At 35.2% G+C, this 19,367-nt stretch overlaps 1 long non-coding RNA gene across 1 annotated transcript in view; it reads right to left on the bottom strand.

Annotated features, from left to right (window-relative positions):
* Positions 1-1,023: 1,023 nt before the first annotated feature.
* Positions 1,024-19,367, bottom strand: part of LOC143676298 (uncharacterized) — a 156,138-nt gene continuing 137,794 nt past the window's right edge. Inside the window, exons 3-5 of the long non-coding RNA XR_013171981.1 lie at positions 3,671-3,751; positions 1,497-1,559; positions 1,024-1,134 (exon numbers count right to left, since the gene is read on the bottom strand). This is a non-coding gene — a long non-coding RNA (uncharacterized LOC143676298). The remainder of the gene's footprint in view (positions 1,135-1,496; positions 1,560-3,670; positions 3,752-19,367) is intronic.

Below are 19,367 nucleotides of genomic sequence, written 5' to 3'. Positions count from 1 at the left end.
CAGCCACAAGTAGTCTAAAGAAACACAACTATTAAATGAAATGTGGAATCTGGATGGGATCCTGGAACAGAAAAAGTTAGTAAAAACAAAGGAAATCTGCATAAAGTATGGACTTTGGTTAATAATAATGTATCAATATCAGTTCATTAGTGTACCAGATATATCAGAATAATCTAAGACATGATGATAGGGGAAACTGTATGCAGAGTAATGTGGGAACTATCTGTACTAACAACAATTTTTCTGTAAATATTTGACTGTTCCAAAATTAAAAGTTTTATTAAAAAAAATCCAGTCCTTGCTCATTCTGAGACAGTGCAGCTTGACTAGAACTGAAGAGAGACCCAGTTTGTGTTGTTGGAAAGGTCTGGTCTAGGTGAGCATTGCCCCTTATGCAAACACTGAGACTGTTTCAGAGGGGACATGCAATCCAAATCAGTCCACTCAAAGCAATTTCTGAAGCGTTTTCTGGAGGGACTAAGAAAAGAGTGCTCTTTTTTTCTACCAGATTTTGAGCTACGTGCGTTTACACATAGAGCTATTGACAGCCATCTTGCCAACATGAGGGTAGAACTTGACTCAGGACAGAATGAAAAAAAGAGCTGAGATTTGGAGAGTATGAGGCTATTTCTTAACCACATTGTTTGTGTCTCTGTTGTAATTATTTAAAAACTATCTCTGTTTTTTTTTCTTTTCCATTTATATAAGCTAATAAAGCCCCCCCATTTGCTTAAGCCAGTTTGAGCTGTGACTCTTGCAGCCACTCACCAAAATTCCTAATTGATATATTTGTTAGATAAAGCACAGAATTCAGGAATTCCAGGAAGCACAAAGCTTTAAAAAGGGTTGCCTTCGGGAGACAACCTCTTCAAAGCTTAAGCTATGGAAGAGAGTGGTCTGATTCAATCTTCAACATTTGTATAAAATGTCATTGCACCATTTATTGCAGACATTAAGTGTCTCCTTATGATTAACGAGTCCATCAGATGCAATAAAATACATATCCTCATTCATTCATTCATTTTTGCAAACAGATGTTTATTGAGTGCCTTTATGATGTACTCTTCTAGGTGTGGGAAGTCAGCAGTTGTGAGCAAAGCAGTCTCTGGTCTCATTAGTAGTTGAAGATGGACACTAAACAATAACAAATAAGAAAACAAATGAATCTGTTATAAGTGTGATGAGTATCATGGAGATAAATAATGAGAATAAAGGAGACCTGAGGGAGGGAGAGTGTGGTACAGATGGTTGGGGAAGGACGATTTGCATTACAAGTCAAAGGAATCGTGTGCAGCCCTGAGTGGGATGGAGCAGGACTTTTGGTGAACTCTAAAAACACCCATGAAGTCGAAATGACCCGGGTGGAATGAGTAAGGGGTGAAAGTGACAGGATATGCTGTCAGGCTTGTTAGCTTGGGTTCATCATTAGGAGATATTTATTTGTAGGGTGGGGATGTGGATATGTCATAAAATGAACAATTATTGAATCTGCTTACAGATTTCATCTTCTTGGTTGCTGTGTCTTTTCTTTCTTTAGGTCTTCATGTATATACACTTTTCTAGGATAAAGTGCATATGTCATTTCTACATTTTAAAATCTTCAGTTAAGCCTGACAGGTTAACATGTAGTTAACCTGCTTAACCACAGGTTAACATGTAAAATAAAAATAAAGCAAAGTAAACTTAACAAATTACGTAGTGTTGTGAAATCACACAAAACACAAGCATACCCTGATCCAATTATTTTAATAAATTTCCATTTTTTCTTGCTGCTTCTCTGGCCTTGCATATATACTCACTAAGAAATGAAAACATAGAATAATTTAAATTGGCCAGTTCCTCACACTTGAATATCAGAGGTCAGGAAGCAAAATTTGATTCTTTGGGTTTAACACCAAAATTTCCAAAGTATGCATTTTTTAATCCTTATGAATTATTATATATAGGTTAACACGTTTTTAAAAGAAAAGCCTTCTACAAAAGCCTTCTACAGAATATTAAACACAGGCACACACATAGCAGCTAAATAATTCCGTTTTTCAGTGTTTCTATTTATTTATCACAAATTCTAGTCTTGACTTCTAAGAGCTGCACTTTATCTTTTTTCATTTTTTTATTTTAGTGACAAAGCTAATGACATTTTGCTAGTTGGAAGAAAGAAAAATCCTTTATTGCGTCTAATACACTTTTGTCATTTGATTTCAAAGCTCTCATCCTATTTCAGAAGAAGTTAAACAACAAAAGCAAAAGCTTTGATAAGACTAGCAGATAGGTCTAGGCCATCATATATTGTGAGAGTCAGAGGAGTAAAACAGCGTTAACAAAGAATGCCTCTCCTTATACATTCAAATCAGCATATTCTAAGTAGTGAACTTGTGAGGGGCCATTTAATTATTCTAATGACACTATTCATTTTCAAAATATTTTAAAGCCTTTTATTTTTTGTTTTCAGTTGTCTTCAAAATCCTTTTATAGGTCATGTAAGAAAAGCATTTGTCTCCATGTATCTGTTTATTTAACACATAAATACCAAATACATTCTAAGAGTTTTCTAAATGCTAATTTACTTAATCCTCATAACAATATCATGAGGTAGGAAACAGGGTTATCTTTAATATCATAGATAAAGAAACTGAAATATTGCCCACTATTGCACACATAAATTCTGGGGCTACAAGAACCCAGAATCAGTCGCCTGCTTAATCACCACTGTATGTTATCTCACATCTAATTTTTATTTTAAAAGTATCTACCACGTTTTTCACAAGGCCTGGTATAAAATACCTCCGAATATCTTTTGTATTTAATAGGAAGTGTGTTCTTCAATGGCTCTTCACAGATAGAGAAACATGAAACAAAACAAGAACTAAAATCATGAAAGAGCCAGTCCTCTGTGCATTTAATAAAGCAAGAAATGAGCAAATTCCTGGTATAAGTTTTCTGCTTAGCCTTTTGTTAATCCCAAGAACAGATCTAAACAGACCTTCCTTTTTTTTTTTTTAACTTTCTGGTGAAATGACGTTTTACTGAGGCAAATGTAGCATTAATTTTCTTAACCACACAATTCAAAGGTCTAATTCTTAAGTTTAAAATGTACTATGTCAGCACTGCACTGACTTTCACTAACTTGGGTGGGCCATTACTCAGTTGATATTGATGAATCTCTTCTAGTTCAATGATTTTATTGTGCTGTAATCAGCCCCAATGGCACCTCCTCCCTTAATTCTATCTCTTGGTAGACTATGGAAATAAGATAGCTAAGGAATTTTGTCCAAATCTAGGTTCAAAGAAAGCAGAGAGAAAGATTAAATATTTTATATAGATTTAAGTTTTGCATTATAGTTTCTCCTACTCTTTCATTCTCCTACTAACCAAGTTTCCAAGACCTATCTCAAAGCAAAGATTTCAATTCCTTTTGGTTTTATAGATGTTCATGGCCTAAATTAAATATGTAATCATTTTTCATAAGAAAACATTTCTTACAGTGAGATCATTTATATGAAATTCTTGTCAGATAGTTTGTTGATGGTCAGTTTCCTTCTAGAGACAGTTTGGTACTTTCTCAAAACTCTGTGGGGTGACTTGTACCTCTGGCATATTTTCAGGTATAAATGACCATGACCTGCCACATCATGGAACTCTTCAATGATCTGGTAGCATGGCGACTTACCCCAATGCTTTATGCAGAATGTTTAGCCTTGGAAGTTGCTCTTAGGCCTGCTGCTCAATTTAGAAGTTAAGCCACTGAGACCTTGAGAATTACATTCAGAATAAAGAATCAGAGAATGCAAGGCTTTAGCTAATCAACCGTTGTCTTCTGCAGCAAAAATAAAATGACTTATGAGCTGAAGTTATAACCGGGTCTAGACAAAAGATCATGTGATAAACAAAGGCTGTGGCTGTTACTTAAATCGTAAATTACAATCCCCAAAACCCTGCTGTTCAAGGAAGAATTGGGCCTTGACCTAATGTTGACTGGTTATTCACACGAATGAACTTTGCAAGAATTTATTTACTGTTATTCCTTAATAAAAGTAGATTGTTTTCTAAAAGAAAAACACAATGAAATAGAATTTTGCCTCATCATTGGACTGTGGCCTTCCTTAGAATAATGATTATGTCCATTTCATTCACCATTGGATACAGTGCTTAATGCAATGTCTGATTCATAAATAGAAGGTGTTCAATAAATATTTGTTGCACGAATAAAGATTGCATTCTCACTATCCTAATCAAAATGCTTTTCCAGGCTGACAGGGACAATCGATGCCCTCACAATGCTCTCATTATATTTCCAAAAAAGATCCAGGTGGCCTCAGAGTTGGCAAAATAAGTGATTCTGAAAGTGATGATTCATCTCTATACCTTATACTTTTACTGAAATTTTAACATATTCGAGATATGTAGCATATGCTCTTTTGGTATTCACTGAAACGTTCAGAGAATAATAAAATAAGTTTGTTGTTTCTGTTTTTGCAGATGATGAAATAGGCCCAGAAAGTTTGAGACAATGGCTCAAGGGTCATCCACAAAAGTCAAAAACCTAAGCGAGTAATTGAGCTTCTTCCTACAGAGTTCAGAAAGGTGTAAATCTGCCCTAACAGCATAAATTATTTAATGACCTAGATTCATCTTTTTGCATCCAAATGAATCCACCATATTTGCATTTTTGTGATTGCAGAGGAAAGAGAAAATTCATGTTAGCTGGCAAGAATGGCAAGCAAATGAATTAGCTTTTAAAATGTCTGTGAATTCACAAAAATTTCAGGAATTCCCTGAAATCTCAGGAGTTCACTGTCTTTGATTCTACTTCTACCAATTCTACATGTAGGTATTTCATGGCCTATATTTGATGATCAATACAGATTTAATCTGTTCATTTATTCGTTTTAGATATTTTGAGTTGTGAAACATTATTGATTTGCTCCTCAAAGAAACAGCCCGTCAAAATGAACGGTATTTGTGAAATGTATTTTGAAAAGCCCAATTAAAATTTATTGTTAGGCCTCCATAAATCTATTGTGCATAAAATAATGCTCTTTTTAGCAGTCCCCGTTTCATTAATCTTCTCGTAGAGACGGTGCTGGAGAAGTCACAGACATACTTGCAGTGGCCATTTCCCAGCCCTCGCCTACCCTCCGCCTCCTCTTGTGAATCTATGTTCAGTGTGTTTCCATTCCACAATCTGGGAAAGGTGTTAAATCTAAAGAAAAGTCCTGGCCGAACATTGAACCCAGAAACCAAGACAAGAAGACCCAGGTGCTGCCAAGACAGGAATCCTGAGGCATGGCCCCTTTCCCCAAGGGTGGATAAATATCAGACTCAACCAGCATAGATCGGTCTCCCTTCTCTGAGGCAAAGTGGAGTGTGCAGAGCTACCATCTACTGACCCTGACCCGAGCAGTTTGACCTCCGCAGGAGACAGGGCATAATGGGATCTTTTCCTCTGCTCTTTTCAACCCTTTGTGCCTATAAGAAATAAAGTGGTCATCTGCTGAAACTTTTTGTTGTGCCCAAGTCTGTGTTTCTGCCAGGTATCATGTAGCAACTTGCTCCACAGGCAATGATCTCATTCAGAAATCTTATTTCTGCATTATGTGCTCATAACACATGCTGATTCCTTCGTACCTGAGGGGCAAAGGACCAATGTGCAGATATGCAGTTTTGGATTGATTTTTCACGTTTGGATTATTAAGGAAGTTGGGGAAGGATGAAGAGTAAAGGGGGGATAATTTCACTAATACAGCAATTGATTTTTTCCATAGCATTATTTTCTATTTTCTCTTATTTTTCCTTACGTAGGAAAGTTATTTAAAAGAAAAAAATGTGGCAGTAAATGAAAGTGTGGTACATAGTGGCATAGCAAGCCAGATATTAAAGACTGATACATATTTAAAAGGGCAGAAAATACAAGTCTTTCTCTCTGTCACTCTGTCTCTTTCTTACCTTCTTCCTTCCAGGTAGTGAGCTAAATCCCTTTATAATTTAAGCACAGTGGAAGTCAATTCTTCCATCATTCTTCTATGCCAGGTATAAATCTCACTCCATTCAACACTTTACCTTTTTGGAAAGGCCGTAAAATTCCTGATTCTGTTGCATTTGTCCTACAAAAAGCAAAACTCTCCACAGATTAAAGGTAAAATCCTTTTAACCACTGTCACACAAAATGTTCTAGACAGCCTCGAAAGCCTTTTAATCTGCTTTTCCTTTATCTTAAATGTTTTTATGTTTCCACAACTTTCATGGAGTATATGAGAAGGGAAGGGTCTGTAAATGCAATGAATGCAGGGGTATGCCAGGCTCTCTGCACCTGCAAGCCTCTGACAGACCTTTGAAACTGGAGACATTTAGGTGCCTTATGTAAATTGACCCTTCCAGGGAATCTGAAACCTTTGAGTAGGTTAAAAAAATCTGTAGGCTGCTACTTCTTTTCTTTAGGATGAAGTCAGCCAGGATTCTGATTCTAGTTTGACTTTCTAGAGCATGTCCACTGAAAGGGCTTTTCACTGACTACGAGTAGGAGCTTGCTTAAGGCATTTGTAATTATGGCAACCCTGTTGTATCTGCATACAATTGGCCATATTTCTTTTCTTTGTAAGATTTGAGATCTACTGAAACAAAGGATTGTCATGCCATGTCTTCCATCCACCCAGGGATAGATTTCCTTTCTTGTGCTTGTTCTCTCCTGTAAAGACTATGCTACTGGCTCTCAGATTCCCTCTGAGGTCAGTTAGCAAATTCCTTAAGCGATATTCCTCTCTGACAATGATTGTTCATCTCTCTGGGTCTTTTCTGAATGTTCTATCTCACCTGCTTGCCAGATCTCAGCCATTATTGACCAAGTCCTGGGAAGATAACACACAACATATAACCACTGTGATTGCATAAATACTTTAATCATACACTAAAGTCAAACATTTCTATCTCTGTTGCAAGCATCAGCTAGGAATCATTTTGAAATTGTTTGAAAACAAGTCACATTTGTTTGCGTAAGTATATACTTAATTTAGGCAATATACATCTTCAAATTCTTCCATAAAGCTTTTTAAAAACCATTACTAACGATATTACAGTGAAATCTAAATTCTGTCACTTAACCACAAAAGTACCCTGGCTTAATAAATCATGAAGAGAATCAATGAGGCTTGCATTGAATGCCTAAAAGAAAGCTGCAATCATTCATAAGGAGTAACTTTGGATGATTACTAAGTTCTTTAAAGTAGTTGAGACTGCAGAAAACCATAAATGCTTTGTCCAACAATTATCACTATTCCATATACCAATGGAGCCAGTTTGAAAGTATTTCCAATAAATCCACAAATGCTTTAACTGGAACTGATGTGGATGATTTCTGCAGAACTCCATTGTAACTCTGCAGAACTCCACTGTAACTCTCAGATACAAAGGTTGCTGCCTGAATGGAATAGTAATGTTCTTTTGTCAGGATGATAAATATCTGTTTGTAATTGTAGATCTTTTGATCAAATGCTTTAGCTGAAAAATAAAAAAGGGAATGTTTGGTCATGTAGAGTAATGTAATGCAAATAGAAATATGACAGAATCAAAAAACTGATTTCCTGTAGACTATAAATGTTTGAAGGACAGTCATTTAGAGGCTTAATTGATGCAATTGTCTTTACTTCATAGTTAAAGTATGTTTCCTGAATATTTTTTTCTATGTGCCAAGCATTGTGTTAGATCCTAGAGAGAAATAAAGATGAATAGAAGTGGTCTCTATCCTCAAGTGACTTCTGATACTCATTATGGATAATCAAGAGCATGATAATCTGGAAAGAAGATAGTTCCAGATGTCATCATTCTCATGATCTGCTTATGCTTTTCACTGTCACCACAGAGATTGCATCTGAGATTCTGAATAAACTATTGAGAAATAGATAATGTATACACAGCAACTTCTATTGCCAAAGAGGACATGATCTCTGCTCTTAAGAAGTTTCAAATATATATCTTTTATTCAAGGTGGTAAAAATTGCTTGAGAGCCGAGAATACATCTGAACCTGAGGACACTGAAACAATATAGATGGTTTTCAGTGACTTACTGGAGACTGAGTGAACATAAAGTAATTATAAACCCATATGAGAAATCATTATTGATGTTGCATGGCCTGTGTCATAATTGCTGAAAATATTCAAATTAGTGGTATGTTTCCACAATGAAGATGTTCGAAAGAGCAGTAAAAGCTGTTAGGTGTGAATGAAGGCCAATGTGTTAGTTGTAATTAAATCATGGACCTATAGGCCAGTGAGAGTTTTAGTGACAGACAAATTTACAAGGGCAGAATTGACTTGCAATATGCATCTGCTGTCAAATTAAATGGATGATATGTGAAAACATACCTACCAGAACGCATCATTGATAATCAGGTTGTACTTCTAATCCACTCTTAATCATAATTTATTTTGTAATGTGTTTTAATACTAGAATGTTTGGCCTCAGTTCACTGGAATCTACAGTGCAGAGGAATGAAGGCACCTGTGTCTACTCCCAGTGGTGACACTATAACATTTACATAGTTCTCTGAATCATTTTCACATCTTTCTTAGCACTCTCTGGGTACGAGTCCAAATGCTGAGTGTTCTCTGAAGTCAATGAGAATCTGTCATTAGGTTAGCTGGATATGGGTGTTGCAAAATATAAAAAAAAGTTCTAGTGACTAAGGAGGAAGAAAGACAGATGGCTGGGTGAAGAATGCGGAGGTTGTTGGATAAATCTCTTGCCAACAACATTTGTTGCTAACAGAATATATTCAGTCAATTGGAGCATCTTGCTGACACCAAATATAGAAAAAGGTGATACTTTGGGCTTGTCTTTGCAACTTATGTGATGATTGAAAGAAAAACTGATTTAACTTTGCCTCACTGATATTTGATTATTCTGAAACACAGGTCCACACTTTTAAAACAAAATAAGTTTCCTTGTTCATGTATCTGAATTTTGCAAGTAATTGACAATTTTTGATTGTGAAATGAAAAGTGATTATCAATACTTTAAAAATCCATTGATCCCATGATAGTAAAATAGTTAACATCTATTTCATATGTATATACATATGTATATTAGTAGATATAGCTTGTAGCACAAGTACAAAACCAATTTGAATTTTTATTTGATAGCAATAATGATTGTCAGTTAAAAAAAAACTTACTTATTTGATCAGTGAATGTAATAAAATATACAATGAAGCAATTATCCTTGCAGATTACCCCTGTTGCATGCCAACAGAGAGTAGGCTATCTATAGTGCCATTTATTGAATGTCATGCACTATATACTTTTCTTTATTTTCTCTTCCTCATCTCTTTTTCTCCTACACTTTAATATTTCTTTTTTTTTTAGGTGGCATGTTTATGTTCTCTTTATATCTTTTTCTTCTTTTCCTGGTTGCTTCCTATGATTATCTCCCCTCTTCACTCTTTCAAATTATGTTTCTTAAATCTTGACAGACATATCAATAAATAATTTTAGTGGCTAGCATCCTACTTTTAGAACCAATGCATTTAGTATTCTAGACTTTGGGGCTATAGATGATGCCCCAGAATAAGAATTAGTTATCAAATTGCATTTCTCTTTGCTTATGAACATTTGGGAAAAGAGTTGGGTCTAAATATGACTGAGGGTGTCTTCAGAGAAGGAAGGCATGGAGTATAAGAGAAGAAGCCTGTCTTTTCCATGCTGATTATAATACAGGTTTGAAAAGGAAAGCCATATGCTAGAAACAGAGATATGATACAGCATCTTGAAACGAACTTGGTATAAGACAAAGTAAAGGTCAAATTCTGAAGTGATATAGGCCTGAAATAATATTCAGTTCTGCCCCTTATTTCATATACCGTCTTGGGCAGTTCACAAATACTCTGAATCTGTAATAGATAGCAATTCCATTCTTTTAGGCTGTGGAGGAGCTGAAAATAATGCATACAAGGAATCATCACATGTAAAAAAAAATCAATAAATTACTTTATTTTTATGTTTTCCATGTATCATTATTGGTCAGAACATATGAGATCAAATAAAGTTAATGCTAGGTATAAATATAACTTTGGCAAGTTAAATAAATGACTCTTCTCATTTTAAACTGTTTGTCTGAATTTCTGGACATTTGTGTTCCTAACATAGAAAGCAGTTTCAGAAAATTGCTTCACTAAACTAGTATGTGCCTCTGAGTCTTCATTTAGGTAGCAGTGGTAGCAGAGGTAATGCTACTACTGCTACTACTAAAAATAAAAGTTCTTATTCATATCTGGTGATTCACAGTGTACCAACATCTTTATGGTGATAAATAGGATAGGGGAGGAGAGGAGAGGATAAGATAGGATAGGATAGAAGAAGACTTTATCTCCATTTTTTCAGGAGAAGAAAATAATGTTGTAGAAAACGTAGGGAAATTGTCCAAGGTCAAACAGTATTTGAATGGACACTTCAATACTCAAACCCCATACATCATCAGCTCTTTTTCTCTATATTGCAGTACTTCATTATTCTTCAACCTTGTGCAATCTTTGCTTCTCTTTTGGATAATAGTCATCTCTCCTGGATTAGTAGATTAGTAGATGAATCTTCATATTTTTTCTGTAATTTAACCAAATAGTCACTGATTTAAGTACATCCTTTTATATAAAAACCTAGAGAAAAAGCAGGCTCCATCTATGCCAAAACAATTTCATGTATGTTTTTTTTCATGTGAAAAGGAAATAGTTTGAAAATCAATAGAATGCTAATTTTGTACAACCCATTGCTTGCCTTGGCTTTTTGATTAGGAAAAATAATCTTTAAAGCAGCTCTTTAAAATCAGAATTACTTTCACACGAGAGAAAGAATTTGTCTTATTTTAGACATTCACTAAAAAAAAGTAAAAGTTCCTTTATTAGGTCATTTTATATTCCTTAAGGTATACCATTATGCTGTGATTTGAGAATAGTAAAATTTAGTATGAATATCAACTTTCATAAACTGTTCCAAACTTTAAAAGCCACAATTATTTTCACTCAATTGCTGACATTATTTTCTGTTTTTGTGAGGCAGCTGAAAGATTCACTGTTGATCTTTTTCTATACATAAAATATTCATAAAATTGTCTTTCATTCCTATTAGCACAAAATCTCCAAAAGAGGCCACCTATACAACAAGGTTTTTAGGATAACCTTATTTTTTCCTTATATTTCCTGCAGCAGTAATAGAAATTTCTAAGTAAGAGAAGGATATTCAATACATCATAGAATAGAACTTTTAATATAAGTAGACTCTGTGGGTTATTGGCAATTTGCTGCACTGATCTTCTCATTCTCTTCAAAGTTAACTTGAATTACATGCTTATCATGGTAGGCAAATATTCTTACATCAATTCTTTCAGCATGGGATTAGTTCCCAAGGGCCTTTAAATTCCCGTAAAATGTAGGAACTTTATTAATAGCTCTGAAAATGCTCATTTATCTTTTGCTTTATGATGACTATGGTTCTTATTACTTCAAAGAAATCACTCCATTCCTTTCTGAACATGAAAGAACACCCTATATCCATATTACTGGGAGGTTTTAAAAATATTGATCTGAAATCTATCTCACTGTAATTCCAATTCATTAGTTCAGTCTCACATTTGGGACTGGACAGATTTAGTATTATTCTATCTCTACAATGACATTTCTTTAAATATCAAATATTAAATATACAGATTTCAAAAATTTCTCCTAAAATATAACAACCAGAAATAGGCACAGTGCTATATAAATTACCTAATCAGTGTGGTGCATAATGGTTTTATTCTTTCTTCTCTGTAGACTGTAATTGTGCTTAATATTGACTGAGGTCATTTTTCCACAGCCATGTCCCTCTGCTGTTCAAAAGTAAGTAAATTAACAATTATGCCGCTAGTATTAGCATATTCTAGTTGTTTATTCAGTGGTAGGTACTATGTTAAACAACTTAATTTATTTATAAAAGTTTGACCAAGGTTGCATAACTATCAAGGAGATTTAAAGCCTGAAAACTGTTATCTCAAAGATCACTTTTTTAACCATTAGATGTTATTGTATTTCCAAACTAAAATTTGAAGAACTCTATCATGTAAGCAGTGGCACAGGTGCTGAGGTGCAAAGGATTTCTGCAGAAGACTAGCTCAATGTTTGGCTTTGGGCTGGACACATGGCACCAGAACTTCTTCAGCCCTCCCAATAATTGTGATTTATGCCCTAGCCTTTTGCATAAGTATTTTTCTTTTTAATCTACCATCTTTACAGTAAACTTTACATTAGTCTTTTTTTTTTTTTTACTTTTTAATTAACTAGAATTAGATTCTCTGGCTTACAACTAAGACTGATACAGTCATCTAAAGGATGTTATATCACCATCAGTTATTTTGATGTGATCCAGATGCACTGTGTTATTTTTCTTTTCTTCCTATCCAGTAATCTCATTAAACATGAGATTAACTTGACTTGTTCTGTGAGAATTACATTATTTTCTAAGTGCTTCCCAACTCTCTGTTTAATAAATCTATCTATAATTTTTTTCTGGAGAATATAATAAAAAGTTAAATGTATTTTGCTAAGTGTAATACATCAAAATCCCATTCTGAAAATTATGAAAACATTATCCATTCACAGACTTCTATTGTTAATAATGGAAATAATATTGGAAACACTTTATGTTTGAGATTTTGACACTTGGATGTCATAAACCAGCTGCAACATTAATCTGTTGAGAAAAAATGAGATCGTTTTAGAAAAGAATCAAATTAAACATCTGCTTGTGCAATCAGTATATTGTATTTGACAGCAGGCTTGCCCTATCAACATTTTCCCTGGCATTGACTTATTGTCTCTTTTAGTCATTCTCTAAATGATTCTTGTTCCCACCCTTGTAATTCTCTTTATGTTGTTTCCCCTTCCTATCTTCTCTTCTCCCATTGCTGGAGACGAAAGCTTCAATAATGTCCAGTCTACAATATAAAACTTTTGGTCACCATTATAATTTACACTGATAACTGATTCCTCTGATTTCTAGTAGCCCTAATAATTCATATGCCATTACCTAGCCTTTACTCTAAACTCACTGAAAGGGTTCACTTCACATATCCAATTTGTATAATTTGTCACATCCTAACTACAGTGCAAGTTGCTTTAAAAGGAAGAAACTATTGTCTACTTTCCCTGCACTACTTCTGCAACTATTTCTCTAGGAGAATGACAATATCCATAATAAATGCACATTAGTCCTCTATTTTAATAGGGTGCTTAGTTACTAATTTTTCCCAAAAAAACAAAAACTATCTTTGTTGTATGAATTCAGGATCTGAACACTGACTTGAACCAATATCCTTTTTGAAAGTAATAGTCTAGTAGTTATTTCACCCCTCCTTCTTTTTCTTCTTTTCCTCATGGACTAGGAGTGCTCATATTTTTGGATACATTGCAAAAACCTTTTTTTTTTTAGATACTGTGATAGAGGCCTTTTAGATTGGTTACTGCTGGGGAAGTCACAGACATTCTTAGCTGCCATCTCCCAGCCTTCACCTAAGCCTCACCTGTTTTGTTTTGTGCAGATGTTTCTGTTCCACAACCTGTAGGAGATGTTGTCTAATGAAAAGGCCTGACCATACAGAAACTGAAAACAAGCAGTTCCAGCACTTATCAGAGTCCCCTCCCCCTGGGGTATGTATAAATACTAAATGCTAAAACAGCACATAGTCCCTCCTCTCCCGTGTAAAGTGAGGTGTGCAGAGCTGCCATCCACAACCCTGACCTGAGCAGTTGGCCTCCCTGGGAGACTGGCCATGATGGGATTTCTTCCCCTGCTCTTTTGGGCCCTTTGTGCTGTGTAAGTAATGAGATGGTTATTTGCTGAAAGTTTTTGAGGCTGTGTTCTCAGAATGTACTATAAGCAACTTACTCCACAGTTGCCAAGCTTCCAATGAGGCTGCTAGCAGCTCTGATTGTTTGGGGTGACTTCGTTTTCCAGGACAAAGTTACCTCCAATTTGTTTGGACACCTGAATAAAGCAAGACTTTTCAATGGAGATTCAGAAGTACTCATTAAATTTTGCTCTTTCTTAAACTGAAACTTGCAAATTACAAAGCAGTTGGGCAGACATTTTCCCCATACAAAAGAGGCAGAGGAAGTTGAGTTTAAGATACATAGAATGAATCAGATTTGAAAGACTTTAGGGTCCCCAAAACTGAAGGTGGAGGAGAGCAATAGGAAAAACAAGTACTAATAAAAAAGAGAGTAATCAGAGAGACTGGAGAATTGCTGCCTTAATTCTTTTTTTTTTTCACATGGGCAGGCACCGGGAATGGAACCCGGGTCCTCTGGCATCACAGGCAAGCATTCCTGCCTGCTGAGCCACCATGGCCTGCCCAATTCTTGATATCTTTTTAGTTCTTTCCCTTGGGAAGCCAAATTCATTCTCTATTCCTAAGGTTCATGAGCCCTAGCTTTAGTTTTTTTTTTTTATCATAAATTTCTTATTTTTATTAGAATAACTTAAGTGGATTTCTGTTACTTGCAAATCAAAAAACCTTGTCTCAGATATTCAGCCATGGATAAAAAAAAGCAGAGACAAAAGTAAATTTCAATGTCAAAGGGGGATAATTAAAAAGAGTTATGCCCCTTTTAATATGGTCATAAGTTATGTGTAATTGGGGAAAAAATAAGTATGAGACACCAAACAGAGCAATGAAACTGTTCTCCTCTACAGGTGGGAGTAGATCATGAAAGCAGTTTGGCACCTGCCCATGGAGAAACAATTGAGAAAGATAACACATGGGAATTGCAGTAGTGCACAGAGATCATTCCTGAGTTGAAAAAGTAGTTAACATTCTGCAGAGTGTTCCAAAAGCACAGAACTTCCTTTAAATAGAATTGGAGTTGCAGCATCACTTAAAATCTGAATTCCAAACAGCTACAAACCAAGAACTTAAAAATTATTTTTAGTTAGTGCATTGCATTGATATAATGCACCTATGATTCCAACAGAGAACCCACTGGTTCTAGAAGAGTTTAGAATGTTGAGCTAATCAAAGAGAGAATACAGATGGAGTCATTAGAGAAAATTTCCTTAACCCGCCTAAGAATTTCACTTATTCCTTAGTGAAATAAAATTACAGATCAGTGCCAGTATCACATTGGCTAGTATTAGTAGAATTTTTATAAATTTAAACTCAAGTTAACTATATGATATTCTTTAGAAAGAATATGGTCTTTCTCATAAAATTATTTCGTATTCTCATATCTGAGTCTTTTAAGAAAAACCTGCATATAAGGCAAAGGAGATCTCTCTGGATGGATGCAATACACACTTCCCTTTAGACAACTGATTCTAGAAAGGCAGACACAGCAATCAGTAACTTAACAGAGTAGTCTATTAGAACTTATTTCTATCTGTTGCTTCACATTGAATATGTAAACCACTCCTGCTTTCCAATTTTAAGAAACCTGGGAAAGTACTAAAATCACATAGTGAAAACTGATGTTCTGAGAGCCCTGGAAGAAGAAAGTTTTATTCACAAACTTGATTGATAGTTTCTCAATCAGTAAAATATCATATACCATCTAGGATGTAAGGCAATATTCTTGCAAATAGCAAAACACTTTTGAGTATTAAAATACCGTTATATGCATGGTTTTGCTCACCTATAATCTGATGGCAATGTTTGCTTTTCTCATTATTTGGCACCACTGTTATAATGCTTGAGGCTATTCGCAGCCCTTATGGTGTTTGTTCAAGTCTGCCTGCACATGAGATTATCATTGCTACTCACAAATGATGGCAAGTTTAAGATGATTTAAGACAGTTTCTTTTCTAACTGAATAAATGCCGAACATAATATGGAGCAGGTTAAGGAGTATTTTTCTTTAATACACAGAATAGTTGTGCCTGCACATGCAAGAGATGATAGAATTCTATTTCAACAATAGAATTGGGAGTTTTTTCATTGAAAGAGGGATTGAATGAAAAGAATGAGAGGAGAGAGCAAGTCAATGGGGTGTAAAAGAGTAGAGAAAGAATGCACTGCCCCATTTTAAAAGACTGGGAAGGATACTTAACTTGATTTGAGGAGCTAGAGCATAATTACCACCAAATAAATGTTAGTTGAATGAATAAATAAATAAGTAATAGAAAAAGGAATAAATGTATGGATGTGCTTTCCTGGTCCATTTTGCTGAAAAAAAAAAGTATCTAAGCATGGTTTGACTTTCACTGTGTTGAATGGCCAACATTTACATGGAAAATGAACTTAATATTAACAATGGAATACAAAATAATTCCTTTTATATATTAATTTCTAATTTTTGGCATACTTGCATTTTCTGAGCAGTGTTTTCACACTGTGGAGATAAATGTAAATGAATAAGGTAGTCCTTCCCTTTGAAGAAACTTTCATTCTAACAATATTCTAACATTCCAACATTTCTACCATATACATCTTAGAAAGAAGCAATCATAAGAGAAGCATTGGTAGATAACAGAAAGTGAGTTGAGAGATAAGTAAATACAGAGGTAGTTAAATTTGTACTATAAACTGAATTATTTTCTTTCTCTAAATTTTCAAATAAATGAATAAATACATATGATTCTTCTGTTATAAAAGCAACATTAATTTATTGTAGAAAGTTTTCATACTATAAAATTAAGTCAAGGAAAACAAACTCATCCATAATCAGACTGTACAAATCTTAACATACATGCATATAGAATTCTAGAATATACACAACTTAGAGGATTAACACAGCATTACTCAAAAAACAGGAAGTTGGAGAAGGGAGCTTCAGGACTCACTCCTGACCTCAAACAACTAGGAAACAGAAAACAACTGTTTTGAGGCTCTGGAGGCCAGAAAAACACTTTATAGCATCAAGGGAAGAGAAGGAAGACAAAGTTGAAAAATTGCAATAAAGAACTGTGAGTAGCTCTCTGTGTGGTGGCTGCCAGCATCCATCTCCCAAGCTCCATGAATGCGACCTTGGGGTCCAGCCCATGGCTACTTATATGAATAGAAAAGGACAGTAAATCCTCTTCTTCCCTCCAAATGGAGGAGGGGCAGACAGAGTCAAGTACTGATCATGGTTTTGATTAGTGAACTCAGGTGGCTGGGTCCTAAATCTGAGCTATGTTTCAACCTAACCCAGACAAAGGCAGACAAAACCATTGTTTCAACTCCTCCCTCAACAGGAGCAGAGGTGGTAGAGGTTTAAAGACAAAAGTGCCTCCTTAGTTCTGTGGGGGAACAATTTGCTGATGGACGCCATCTGCAGGGCAAACCAGGAAAGTGAAGCTTTGGGGAGCCATCAGAAAGGATTTTGGTGTCTTTTCTGAAACTCACCCCAAGGCTCTTTCAGCTGGTCTATACTCTCTCTGAGGGTCACTGGTCTTTTTTGTCTAGGAAGTGCTGATGTAGGAAAGTCCTCTCCAAGATGACCCTCCTCCAAGAATTTTACCACAAGGCAAAAGTAGCTAGAGACAATGAAAGTAGTACAACAAATATTTAAAGTCAAAGTAAAAACAAACAGAACAGTTCTGGATTCCTGGAGAAGGAACAGAGGAAAGGAAACTTTCTTCTGCGTGAAAAAATTAAACAGATAGTGCAATCTTAAAAATTATACCACATATCTAGGGCAAGAATCAAATGAAGGAGAGCTGAAAAAATCTGACCAGCTAAACACAGGCAACTCTAAAGATCTAGAATAAGTTGATCCAAGTGTCAAAGAAAAGCCATAACATAAAGCCAATCAACAATAAAACCCTATCCAAGAAAGAGAAATTGACCTTCACAGTGAACTCATCAAAGTAATCAGATGCTTAGACAACAGTAAAACAATACAAGTCATATTAAGAAACAGGCAGATAAGGCCCACACAAATGAACAAATTAAAACTTCATTATCTTACCCTGTTTCTAACTCCTGCTGGACTCTGTTACCAATGACATATTTCAAGTTTATTCTCGAATGGGTAATTGGAGCTGAAGGGATACAGACTGTGCAACAGGACTAGATACAAAAACTCAAAAATGGACAGCACAATAATACCTAACTGTAAACTAATCATGTTAAAACACTGAATGAAGCTGCATCTGAGCTATAGGGTTTTTTTTGTTTTTTTTATTTTTTTTACTATTATTACTACTTTTATTTCTTTTCTCTATATTAACATTCTATATCTTTTTCTGTTGTGTTGCTAGTTCCTCTAAACCGATGCAAATGTACTAAGAAACGATGATCATGCATCTATGTGATGATGTTAAGAATTACTGATTGCATATGTAGAATGGTATGATTTCTAAATGTTGTGTTAATTTCTTTATTTTTTTTCCGTTAATAATAATAAAAAAAAAAACTTCAAAAGAGGCAGAATTTGGAACAACTAACCAAAGATAGTCAGTCAAATCTTCTAAATCAATTCAAGGAGGTAAAGGAAATAGGGCTAATGAACTAAAGTATATTAAGAAGACACTGTGATTCATCTCAACAACAAAAAGACAGCCAACCCAATTACAAAATGGGAAAAAGACTTGAACAGACACCTCTCAGAAGAGGAAATACGGATGGCCAAGAGGCACATGAAGAGATGCTCAATGTCCCTGGCCATTAGAGAAATACAAATCAAAACCACAATGAGATATCATCTCACACCCACCAGAATGGCCATTATCAACAAAACAGAAAATGACAAGTGCTGGAGAGGATGCGGAGAAAGAGGCACACTTATCCACTGTTGGTGGGAATGTCAAAGGGTGCAACCACTGTGGAAGGCAGTTTGGCGGTTCCTCAAAAAGCTGAATATAGAATTGCCATACGACCCAGCAATACCATTGCTAGGTATCTACTCAAAGGACTTAAGGGCAAAGACACAAACGGACATTTGCACACCAATGTTTATAGCAGCATTATTCACAATTGCAAAGAGATGGAAACAGCCAAAATCTCCATCAACAGAAGAGTGGCTAAACAAACTGTGGTATATACATACAATGGAATATTATGCAGCTTTAAGACAAGATAAACTTATGAACCATGTAATAACATGGATGGAACTAGAGAATATTATGCTGAGTGAATCCAGCCAAAAACTAAAGGACAAATACTGTATGGTCCCACTGATGTGAACGGACATTCGAGAATAAACTTGAAATATGTCATTGGTAACAGAGTTCAGCAGGAGTTAGAAACAGGGTAAGACAATGGGTAATTGAAGCTGAAGGGATACAGACTGTGCAACAGGACTAGATACAAAAACTCAAAAATGGACAGCACAATAATACCTAATTGTAAAGTAATCATGTTAAAACACTGAATGAAGCTGCATCTGAGCTATAGGTTTTTGTTTTGTTTTGTTTTGTTTTGTTTTGATTT

The sequence above is a fragment of the Tamandua tetradactyla genome, chromosome 3 (genome assembly GCF_023851605.1).
Source record: "Tamandua tetradactyla isolate mTamTet1 chromosome 3, mTamTet1.pri, whole genome shotgun sequence".
Lineage (NCBI taxonomy): Eukaryota > Metazoa > Chordata > Mammalia > Pilosa > Myrmecophagidae > Tamandua > Tamandua tetradactyla.
The sequence above is the reverse complement of the archived record's forward strand: the minus strand, read 5'-3'. Positions and strand labels throughout refer to the sequence as shown.